Genomic DNA, 10,622 nt, shown 5'->3' with positions numbered 1-10,622 from the left:
GCATTTGGAAGATACATTGTGAGGCATGGAATGACTTGCTTCCCTATGAAAAACATAGTGACATACTTGGATTTTAAATGTTATATAATGCTAATCAACTTGATTTTTCTTATGTTTTGCTATGGAGTCAATAAATCGTGGAGTCTATTGGGAAGGAGGTTTCTTAGATATTGTCTAATCTAACTTCCAGCAATACAGGCATATTCTTAATCACATCACTAGCAAGTGGTCACCGATGTCTGTTTGAGCACCTCCAGTGATGGAGAAAAAAGCAGTTTACTCAGTTATTGGAAATCATTTGTTTACCTTGTGCTGAGCTTTATATCCTGGCTTCATGTATTTGTTGGTATTAGTGCTCCCCTCTAAAGATGTGAGATTGGTATTATGTCTTCTTCTTTCTAGGACATATTCATGCTGGATATTTCAGCCAACTTTTATGTTTAGTTTAATCTGTCCTGTCCACTGCCCTGCTGGCAAAAGATGAATGAGTCAAGAACAAACACCTGGCTTATGAATTACTCTCCCTTGAAAATTTGAATCCAGGGATGCTGAGGCTGTGACTGATTATAGAACACAGTGGACCCCCCAAAATTTAGAGTTCGAATGCCAATGGGGCCTGCTATGGTGAAAACCAAGAGACCAATTGGAAATACTGGCTCTATCTTGAATTATCATGAGCAAAAAGTAGAGTTTATTCTGCCTTGTCTTTTTATGAGGCTGTATATATGAATGTCAAATTATTAGTGTATTTATTCTAGGAAGTCTTCATACTCAGTTACTTCAATTAGCACACCCTACATGCAAAATGAGTTAACTAAAAATATTTTAAACGTTTGGCTGTACCAACATTAATTAAGCGAGACAGTCATCTTCACATAGAAAGTTGCCTGCCATAAGAGAATTGAAGAAGCCACACCCTTAACCATGGCACAGTCTTGAACTGTGCTTTGCTTGCACTGTTAAGAACCACCATTCTGACTCACAGTTTTTCCAAGTTCTTTGTGCACCAGCCTTCAATCTTCTACTTCCTCTCTAATTGAAATATTCAGGTTGAGACTATTAGTAAGATACTGTCACATTTAATTTTTATGCAAGCCAGTGTTCATATATTTTAATCTCAAATATTTGTTTATTGTGTCTTTATTTTAAAATCAGACTCTCAGAGGCCAATCTATTTACACCATTTTCAAATTTAGTACCAGATTTTCTCCGCTATATTGCTACAGTATGAAGCTAGGAGATTTAAGTCTAAATCAATCTTAACCCTTGAGGGCTTATGTCCTAGTGCAACTAAGGCAATTATGTGACATAGACCATACCACAGCCATGACATAGATTACAAATCAATCACAACATTTTTTTTTAAATTTTTTGAGACAGGGTCTCCCTCTGTCACCCAGGCTAGAGTGCAGTGGCACAATCTTGGCTCACTGCAAACTCTGCCTCCCAGGTTCAAACAATTCTCCCACCTCAGCCTCCCAAGTAGCTGGGACTACAGGCATGCACCACCATACTCAGCAAATTTTTGTATTGTGAGTAGAGACAGGGTTTCACTATGTTGGCCAGCCTGGTCTCGAACTCCTGACCTTGTGATCTACCTGCCTTGGCCTTCCAAAGTGCAGGATTACAGGTATGAGCCACCGCATCTAGCCACAACATGCTTTCTATCTTAGCTATGTATCTTTCTCAGCAAGATCTCTAAGGGCTCCAGGCAATAAATTCATCATTCATATATATGTTCATTACCTCAGCAAGGATTTATTGAACACCTGTTATGTGCCAGGCATTATTCTAAGCATTGATTTAAACTGGAAATTAAAATAATGCCATGCTTGAATTTTAAAGATGAAGTGAGACAATGCATATAACCACCTTTTGTGACCTCTAAAGCTGTATTCGAAGAGGGATAAAAATTAAAAAGTGGCTTCCATGTTCTTCAATTTCAAATGTTTCTTCTCAGTAATATTATTTTGGTAAAAGCGTGATGCCTAACTTCTCGTGGATATTGTATTTTTCAGTAAACCAGAGGCAGAAAGTTGTACAAACTATAGAATCCAATATGTTTTTAAAAGCTGGCTTTATATTTACAAGACTTCAACCAAGTCATTTAACTTTTTTTGGACTCTGCTTTATTAATGTGGAAATGCTAACACAGTACTAGTTGCAAAAGGATTCTTTTGTAACTCTTTGAGAGAACTAAATATATGTAAAAAATGAAATATATGTAAGAAAATATGTGTAAAACATTTAACATTGCAAGTAACACATTGTAAACTCAATAATGTTGACTATTATCATTAACTTAAATTCTAATAATGAGAAGTTTTATAAATGAAATAAAATAAAGCTATTAAAATTTGGAAGTAAAGAAGTAGCTTATGAACAGCTGCATTTTTCTTAAATTATCTCTTGTGCAAAAATGTTGCTCACTAATTTTTTAGCATTGTCATCGCCTGGGGATTGTTATAAACATAGAATTTTAGAACCCTCATTGTCTCACTGAATTAGAATCTGTATTTTACCAAGGTCCCAGATAATTGGGATGCATGTTAACTTTAAAGAAGTTTGAAGTAGGTAGGGGGGTACATGTTAAGTATTCATCACTAATTACATTCTGTTTTATTCTAATACATGCTTCAGATTTTGGCATATTATGGAATTGCTGCACCATTTGACTTTTCAATTTTCCATCATTGGTTCAGAAAAACAAACAAAAGAATAAAAACAAAGAGTAGCAGAATCTAAAATAAAGCTTCAAGTTGTGTGTTAGTCTGTTCTCATACTGCTTTGAAGAAATACCAGAGACTGGGTAACCTGTAAGAGAATGTGATTTAATTGACTCGCAGTTCTGTGGTGCTGCGGAGGCCTCAGTAAACTTACAATCGTAGTGGATGGGGCAGGAAACACGTCCTTCTTCAAATGACAGCAGGAAGGAGAAGAGCTGAGCAAACCAGGAAATTCCCCTAATGAAGTCATCAGATTTTGTGAGAACTCACTCAGTATCATGAGAACAGCACGGAGGCAACCTTCCCCATGATTCAGTAATCTCCCACCAGGTGCTTCTCACAACACATGGGGATTATGGGAACGACAATTCAAGATGTGATTTAGATGGGAACACAATCAAACCGTATCAAGTTGTCATCCATTTTATTTATTGTCAAGCCTCAACCAAATGCTATACATATGTATTCTTTAGCTTCTTCAGCTTATTTGTTTCACGTGACAGTTATGTAAGGTAGGCATCATTATTAGTTTCACATAACAGGAAATGAAGCTGAGCCTCAGTGAGATTACAAATGCTTTAAAGAACACAGAGTGAAAAGGTAGAAAAGCCAATTTTGAACTTAGGTTTGTTTCTCTCCAGATTGTGTTTTCTAATACATCAGCATATCGTTACTTCATTGGCATCGCATTTTTGCTCCGTACATAATTAATCAAAGAGGCAGCTTTTCCTCATTTCCAGTAGATTGGAAACACAGGGTTCCATCTGTCGAAGAGTATTTATCCAGCTACATTAGTCCTTCCCCTTTTTATTGGCTCTTGAAATGGTACACATTTTGCAATTGAGAATTATTGAGCCAACATATGGTTTCAATTGGATAATTTCAATGTATCATTATGAAAAAGAATTAAGAAAGCACAACCAACCTCTGTACCTTTGTAAATGCCTTTAAATAAAAATCTGTGAAGTGAAAGGTTAAAGTTAAGTAGAGACATATTTACATTTGTTGACTTTTACCTTCACTGTTGATCATGCCTAATGGCCAGAGAGCTTCAGACACAGATTTCATTCAGTTGCTTTTATGATTTCCTGCAGTTTGAGGCAATGTTTACTAGAATTTCAGTGTATAGCTTATTGTGTTTGCCTATGGCCTTGTGGTAGCTCAGTAACTGCCAGCTTGAGTTGGTTGTTTGTCCCAGAAAAATTGTAAGCATTTAACACACCACTCCTATTCTGCTGAAAGAGATATTCATATTCTTGGGTAGGCCTCTGAAATGCTTCAGGCTGGGAATCACTGAATTTCAATTAGACTGTGGTTTTCCACAACCAAACTAGTTTGGTAAAATCTGATATATTAAGTTGGAAGCAATGGTTAAGGTAGGGTATGGGAGAATTCTAATTCTTCAAGGAAGTTTGGTGTAGAGTAGAGGTGCCTCTGTCATGTGACTACAATGATTATTATTATCATAATTTGCATAGGAATTATAATACTTTCAAATACATAAATGCTTTTCATCTTCATATTAGATCTTTTGAAGTAGATATTATCATATTATTACACAGGTGTGGGAAATTCAGTTCATGGGAATTATGACTTGCCTTAGTGACACTTAGTAATTGATGCCACAGACTATAACTGTTTTTTCATTTTGAGACTTTGTTTGGCTTTTGTGACATCCAACTCTCCTGGTGTTCCTTCTCTTCTGGCTGTCATTCTCAATGGCCTTCTCTATTTATATTCCTCCTTCTGATTGGGCAGCTATATACCAAGGTGCATCAAGTAAGTCCTTGAGTAATTTTTCTCTTCTCATTCTATTTCCTTTGTGGATGATCTCATTTATTACTATGTTATTAAATATTATCCTATTCTGGTGGCTCTCAAATTTAATCACAAGTGATACATCACTTCCATTAAACCTAGAAACACAGTTGTGAATTTCCGTATTCTCTCCCTTTCAAATAAAAGTGTGAAAATAACCCCAAAATGACAGAATTGCAAGATGAAAGATGCTTGGATCCCTGCATCACCACTAGAGGAGGGCATCAAGAATTGTAGGACCCCATTAGGCTGAGCCATGAATAGTAAATAAACCCCTCTTGTATTAAGCCATTGATGTTTCAGGGTTTATTTTTACTGCAGCATAGTTTATCCTGACCTGGAATTGGCAAACATTTTCTTAAAGGGACATACAGTAAATATTTTAGACTTTGTTGCAGCAAAGAGTCAAGAGGCAAAAATGGGAATTTCATAGATAATTATGATAACATGCCAAATTTCCCTAAATGTAATAATAATATAATGCTATATGTAATAATGTAAGTATTTATATATAATATGCTATTTGTGATACATATCCACTAATGAGAAAATTGAATTTTTGGGAGAGGATAATGTTTTCCTTAATTGAAGTTCAAAGGTGGTGTTCTCTCTCTCTCTCTTTTAAATATATATTTTATTGCATTTTAGGTTTTGGGGTACATGTGAAGAGCATGCAAGATTGTTGCATAGGCACATACATGTCAATGTGGTTTGCTGACTTCCTCCCCATCACCTATATCTGGCATTTCTGCCCATGTTATCCCTCCCCTGCTCACCAACCCCCACTGTCCCTTCCCTAGTTCCCTCTCACAGACCCCAGTGTGTGATGCTCCCCTCCCTGTGTCTATGTGTTCTCATTGTTCAACACCTGCCTATGAGTGAGAACATGCAGTGTTTAATTTTATGTTCTTGTGTCTGTTTGCTGAGAATGATGGTTTCCAGTTTCATCAATGTCCATACAAAGGACATGAACTCACCATTTTTTATGGCTGCATAGTATTCCATGGTGTATATGTGCCACATTTTCCCTCTCCAGTCTGTCATCAATGGGCATTTGGGTTGGTTCCAAGTCCTTGCTATTGTAAACAGTGCTGCAATGAACATTTGTGTGCATGTGTCCTTATAGTAGAATGATTTATAATCCTTTGGATATATACCCAGTAATGGGATTGCTGAGTCAAATGAATTTCTATTTCTAGGTCCTTGAGGAATCGCCACACTGTCTTCCACAATGGTTGAACTAATTTACACTCCCACCAGCAGTATAAAAGTGTTCCTATTTCTCCACATCCTCTCCAGCATCTGTTGCCTCCAGATGTTTTAATGATTGCCATTCTAACTGGCATGAGTTGGTATCTCAATGTAGTTTTGATTTGCATTTCTCTAATGACCAGTGATGATGAGCATTTTTTCATATGTTTGTTACCCTCATTTAGGTCTTCTTTTAAAAGTGTCTGTTCATATCCTTTGCCCACTTTTGAATGGGCGTGTTTATTTTCTTCTTGTAAATCTGTTTTAGTTCTTTGTAGATTCCAGATATTAACCCTTTGTCAGATGGGTAGATTGCAAAAATTTTTTCCCATTTTGTTGGTTGCAGATTCACTCTAATGATTTTTTTTTTTTTTTTTTTTTTTTTTTTTGCTGTGCACAAGCTCTGGAGTTTAATTAGGTCCCATTTATCTATTTTGGCTTTTATTGCCAATGCTTTTTGTGTTTTAGTCATGAAGTCCTTGCCTATGCCTATGTCCTGAATGGGTTTGCCTAGATGTTCTTCTAGGGATTTTATGGTATTAGGTCTTATGTTTAAATCTTTAATCCATATGGAATTAATTTTAGCATCAGGAAGGTGTTAATTAAGGTGTCAGGAACGAGTCCAATTTCTGCTTTCTGCACATGGCTAACCAGTTTTCCCAAAACCATTTATTAAACAGGGAATCCTTTCCCCATTGCTTGCTTTCATGAGGTTTTTCAAAGACTAGATGGGTGTAGATGTGCGGTGTTGCCTCTGAGGCCTCTGTTCTGTTCCATTGGTCTATATCTCTGGTTTGGTACCAGTACCATGCTGTTTTGATTATTGTAGCCTTATAGTATAGTTTGAAATCAGGTAGTGTGATGTCTCCAGCTTTGTTCTTTTTGCTTAGTATTGACTTGGCTATGTGGGCTCTCTTTTGGTTTCATATGAAGTTTAAGGTGGTTTTTTCCAGTTCTGTGAAGAAGGTCATTGGTAGCTTGATGGGGATAGCATTGAATCTGTAAATTACTTTGGCAATATGGCCATTTTCACGATATTGATTCTTCCTAAGCATAAGCATGGAATGTTTCTCCATCTGTGTCCTCTCTTATTTCATTGAGCAGCGGTTTGTAGTTCTCCTTGAAGAAGTCCTTTACACCCTTTGTTAGTTGTATTTCTAGGTATTTTATTCTCTTTGTAGCAATTTTGAATGGCAGTTTGTTCTTGATTTGGCTCTCTTTAATCTGTTATTGGTGTATAGCAATGCTTGTGATTTTTGCACATTGATTTTGTATCCTGAGGCTTTTATGAAGTTGCTTATCAGTTTCAGGAGATTTTGGACTGAGATGATGGGGTCTTCTAAATATACAGTCATGTAGTCTGCAAATAGAAACAATTTGACTTCCTCCTTTCCTAATTGAATACTCTTTATTTGTTTTTTTTTTTTTTTTTTTTTTTTTTTTTTTGTCTGATTGCTCTGGCTAAAACTTCCAATACTATATTGAATAGGAGTGGTGAGAGAGGGCATCTTTGCCTAGTGCCATATTTCAAAGGGAATGCTTTCAGTTTCTGCCCATTCAGTGTGATATTGGCTGTGGGTTTGTCATAAATAGCTTTTATTATTTTGAGATATGTTCCATGGATCCCTCGTTTATTGAGGGTTTTTAGCATAAAGGGCTGTTGAATTTTGTTGAAGGCCTTCTCTACATCTATTGAGATAATCATGTGGTTTTTGTCTTTGCTTCTGTTTATGTGGTGAATTATGTTTATAGACTTGCATATGTTGAACCAGCCTTGCATCCCAGGATAAAGACTACTTGATTGTGATGCATAAGCTTTTTGATGTTTTGTTGTAATCAATTTGCTAGTATTTTATTGAAAATTTTTGCATGTATGTTTATCATGGATATTTGCCTGAAGTTTTGTTTTCTTGTTGAGTCTCTGCTGGGTTTTGGTATCAGGATGATGTTGGCCTCATAAAATAATTTGGGAAGGATTCCCTCTTTTTTGGATGTTTGGAATAGTTTCCAAAGGATTGGTACCAGCTCCTCTTTGTATGTACGGTAAAATTCAGCTGTGAACCCCTCTGGACCTGGGCTCTTTTTGGTTGGTAAGCTATTAATTGCTGCCTCAACTTCAGCCCTTGTTATTGGTCTATTCAGGGTTTCAACTTCTTCCTGGTTTAGGCTTGGAGGGTATAAGTGTCCAGGAATTTATTCATTTCTTCCAGGTTTACTGGTTTATGTGCATAGAGTTGTTTGTAGTTATCTCTGATGGTGGTTTGTATTTCTGTGGAATCTTGGTGATATCCCCTTTATCATTTTTTATTGCATTTGTTTGATTATTTTCTCTTCTCTTTTTTTATTAATCTGGCAAGTGGTCTATTTTGTTGATCTTTTCAAAAAACCAGCTCTTGGATTTATTGATTTTTTTGAAGAGTTTTTTTTTTTTTTTTTTGGTCTCTATCTCCTTCAGTTCTGCTCTGATCTTAGTTATTTCTTGCCTTCTGCTAGGTTTTGAGCTTTTTTTTGGTCTTTCTCCTCTAGCTCTTTCAATTTTGATGATAGGGTATCAATTTTTTTAGTTCTTTCTTTGCTTCTCATGTGGGCATTTATTGCTGTAAATTTTCCTCTAGACATTGCTTTAAATGTGTCCCAGAGATTCTGGTACATAGTGTTTTCATTCTCATTGGTTTCAAAGGACATCTTTATTTCTGCCTTAATTTCATTGTTTATCCAGTCAACATTCAAGAGCCAGCTGTTCAGTTTCCATGAAGTTGTGCAGTTCTGAGTTAGTTTCTGAATTCTGAATTCTAATTTGATTGTACTGTGGTCTGAGAGACTGTTTGTTATGATTTTCCTTCTTTTGCCTTTTCTGAGGAGTGATTTACTTCCAACTATGTGGTAATTTTTAGAGTAGGTTTGATGTGTGCTGAGGAGAATGTTATTCTGTGGATTTGGGGTGGCAAGTTCTGTAAATGTCTATCAGGTTTGCTTGATCTAGGTCTGAGTTCAAGTCCTGGATATCCTTGTTAATTTTCTGTCTTGTTTATCTGACTAATATTGACAGTGGAGTGTTAAAATCTCCCACTATATTGTTTGGAAGTCTAAGTCTCTTTGTAGATTATTAAGAACTTGCTTTATGTATCTGGGTGCTCTTGTATTGGGTGTATATATATTTAGGGTCATTAGCTCTTTTTGTTGCATTGATCCTTTTACCGTTATGTAATATCCTTCTTTGTCTCTATTTATCTTTGTTTGTTTAAAGTCTATTTTATTAGAGACTAGGATTGCAACTCCTGCTTTTTTTGCTCTCCATTTTCTTGGTATCTTCCTCCATCCCTTTATTTTGATCCTGTGTGTGTCCTTGCATGTGAGATGGGTTTCCTGGATACAGCACACTGATTAGTTTTGACTTTTTATCCAATTTGCCAGTCTGTGCCTTTTGATTGGGGCATTTAGCCCATTTACATTTAACGTTAATATTGTTATGTGTGAATTTGATCCTGCCATTTTGATGCTAGCTGGTTGTTTTGCCCATCAGTTGATGCAATTTCCTCATTGTGTCCATGCTTTTTACCATTTGATACATTTTCAGAGTGGCTGGTGCTTGTTGTTCCTTTCTTTGTTTAGTGCTCCTTTCAAGAGCTCTTATAAAGCAGGCCTGGTGGTAATGAAATCTGTCAGCAACTGCTTGTTTGTAAAAGATTTTATTTATCCTTCACTTATGAAGCTTAGTTTGGCTGGATATGAAATTCTAGGTTAAAAGTTCTTTTGTTTAAGGATGTTGAATATTGGCCCCCACTCTCTTCTGACTTGTAGGGTTTCTGCCGAGAGATCCACTGTGAGTCTGATGGGCTTCCCTTTGTTGGTGACCTGACCTTTCTCTCTGGCTGCCCTTAGTATTTTCTCCTTCATTTCTACCCTGGTGAATCTGATGAATATGTGCCTTGAGGTTGCTCTTCTTGAGGAATATCTTTGTGGTGTTCTCTGTATTTCCTGGACTTGAATATTGGCCTGCCTTGCTTGGTTTGGGAATTTCTCCTGGATAATATCCTGAATAGTGTTTTCCAGCTTGGATTCATTCTCTCCATCATATTCAGGTACACCTATCAAACACAGATTAGGTCTTTTCACATAATACCGTATTTCTTGGAGGCTTTGTTAATTTATTTTTACTCTTTTTTCTCTAATCCTGCTTTCTCATTTTATTTCATTGAGTTGATCTTCAGCCTCTAATATCCTTTCTTCTGCTTGGTTGACTTGGCTATTGAAACTTGTGTATGCTTTGCGAAGTTCTTGTATAGTTTTTCAGCTCCAGCAATTCATTTATATTCCTCTCTAAACTGTTTGTTCTTGTTAGCATTTTGTCAAACCTTTTTCCAAGGTTCTTAGTTTCTTTGCATTGGGTTAGAATATGTTCTTTTAGCTCAGAGAAATTTGTTATTATCCTCCCTCTGAAGCCTGTTTCTATCAATTCATCAGCCTAATTCTCCATCCAGCCTTGTTCCCTTGATGTTAAGGAGTTGTGATCCCTTGGAGGAGGAGAGGCTTTATGATTTTGGGTGTTTTCAGCATTTTTGTGCTGGTTTCTTCCCATCTTTGTGGATTTATCCACCCCTGGTCCTTGTAGTTGGTGACATTCAGATAGGGTCTCTGAGTGGATGTCCTGTTTGTTGATGATGAAGTTATTTCTTTCTGTTTCTTAGTTTTCTTTCTAATAGTCAGGCCCCTCTGCTGTAGGACTGCTGAGGTCCACTCTAGACCCTCCTTGCCTGGGGATCACCTGCAGTGGCTGCAGAACAGTAAGGATTGCTGTCAGTTTCTTCTTCTGTTATCTTTGTCCCA

Source organism: Callithrix jacchus, chromosome 10 (assembly GCF_049354715.1).
Source record: "Callithrix jacchus isolate 240 chromosome 10, calJac240_pri, whole genome shotgun sequence".
Classification (NCBI taxonomy): Eukaryota; Metazoa; Chordata; class Mammalia; order Primates; family Cebidae; genus Callithrix; species Callithrix jacchus.
This window is presented reverse-complemented; position numbering follows the sequence as displayed.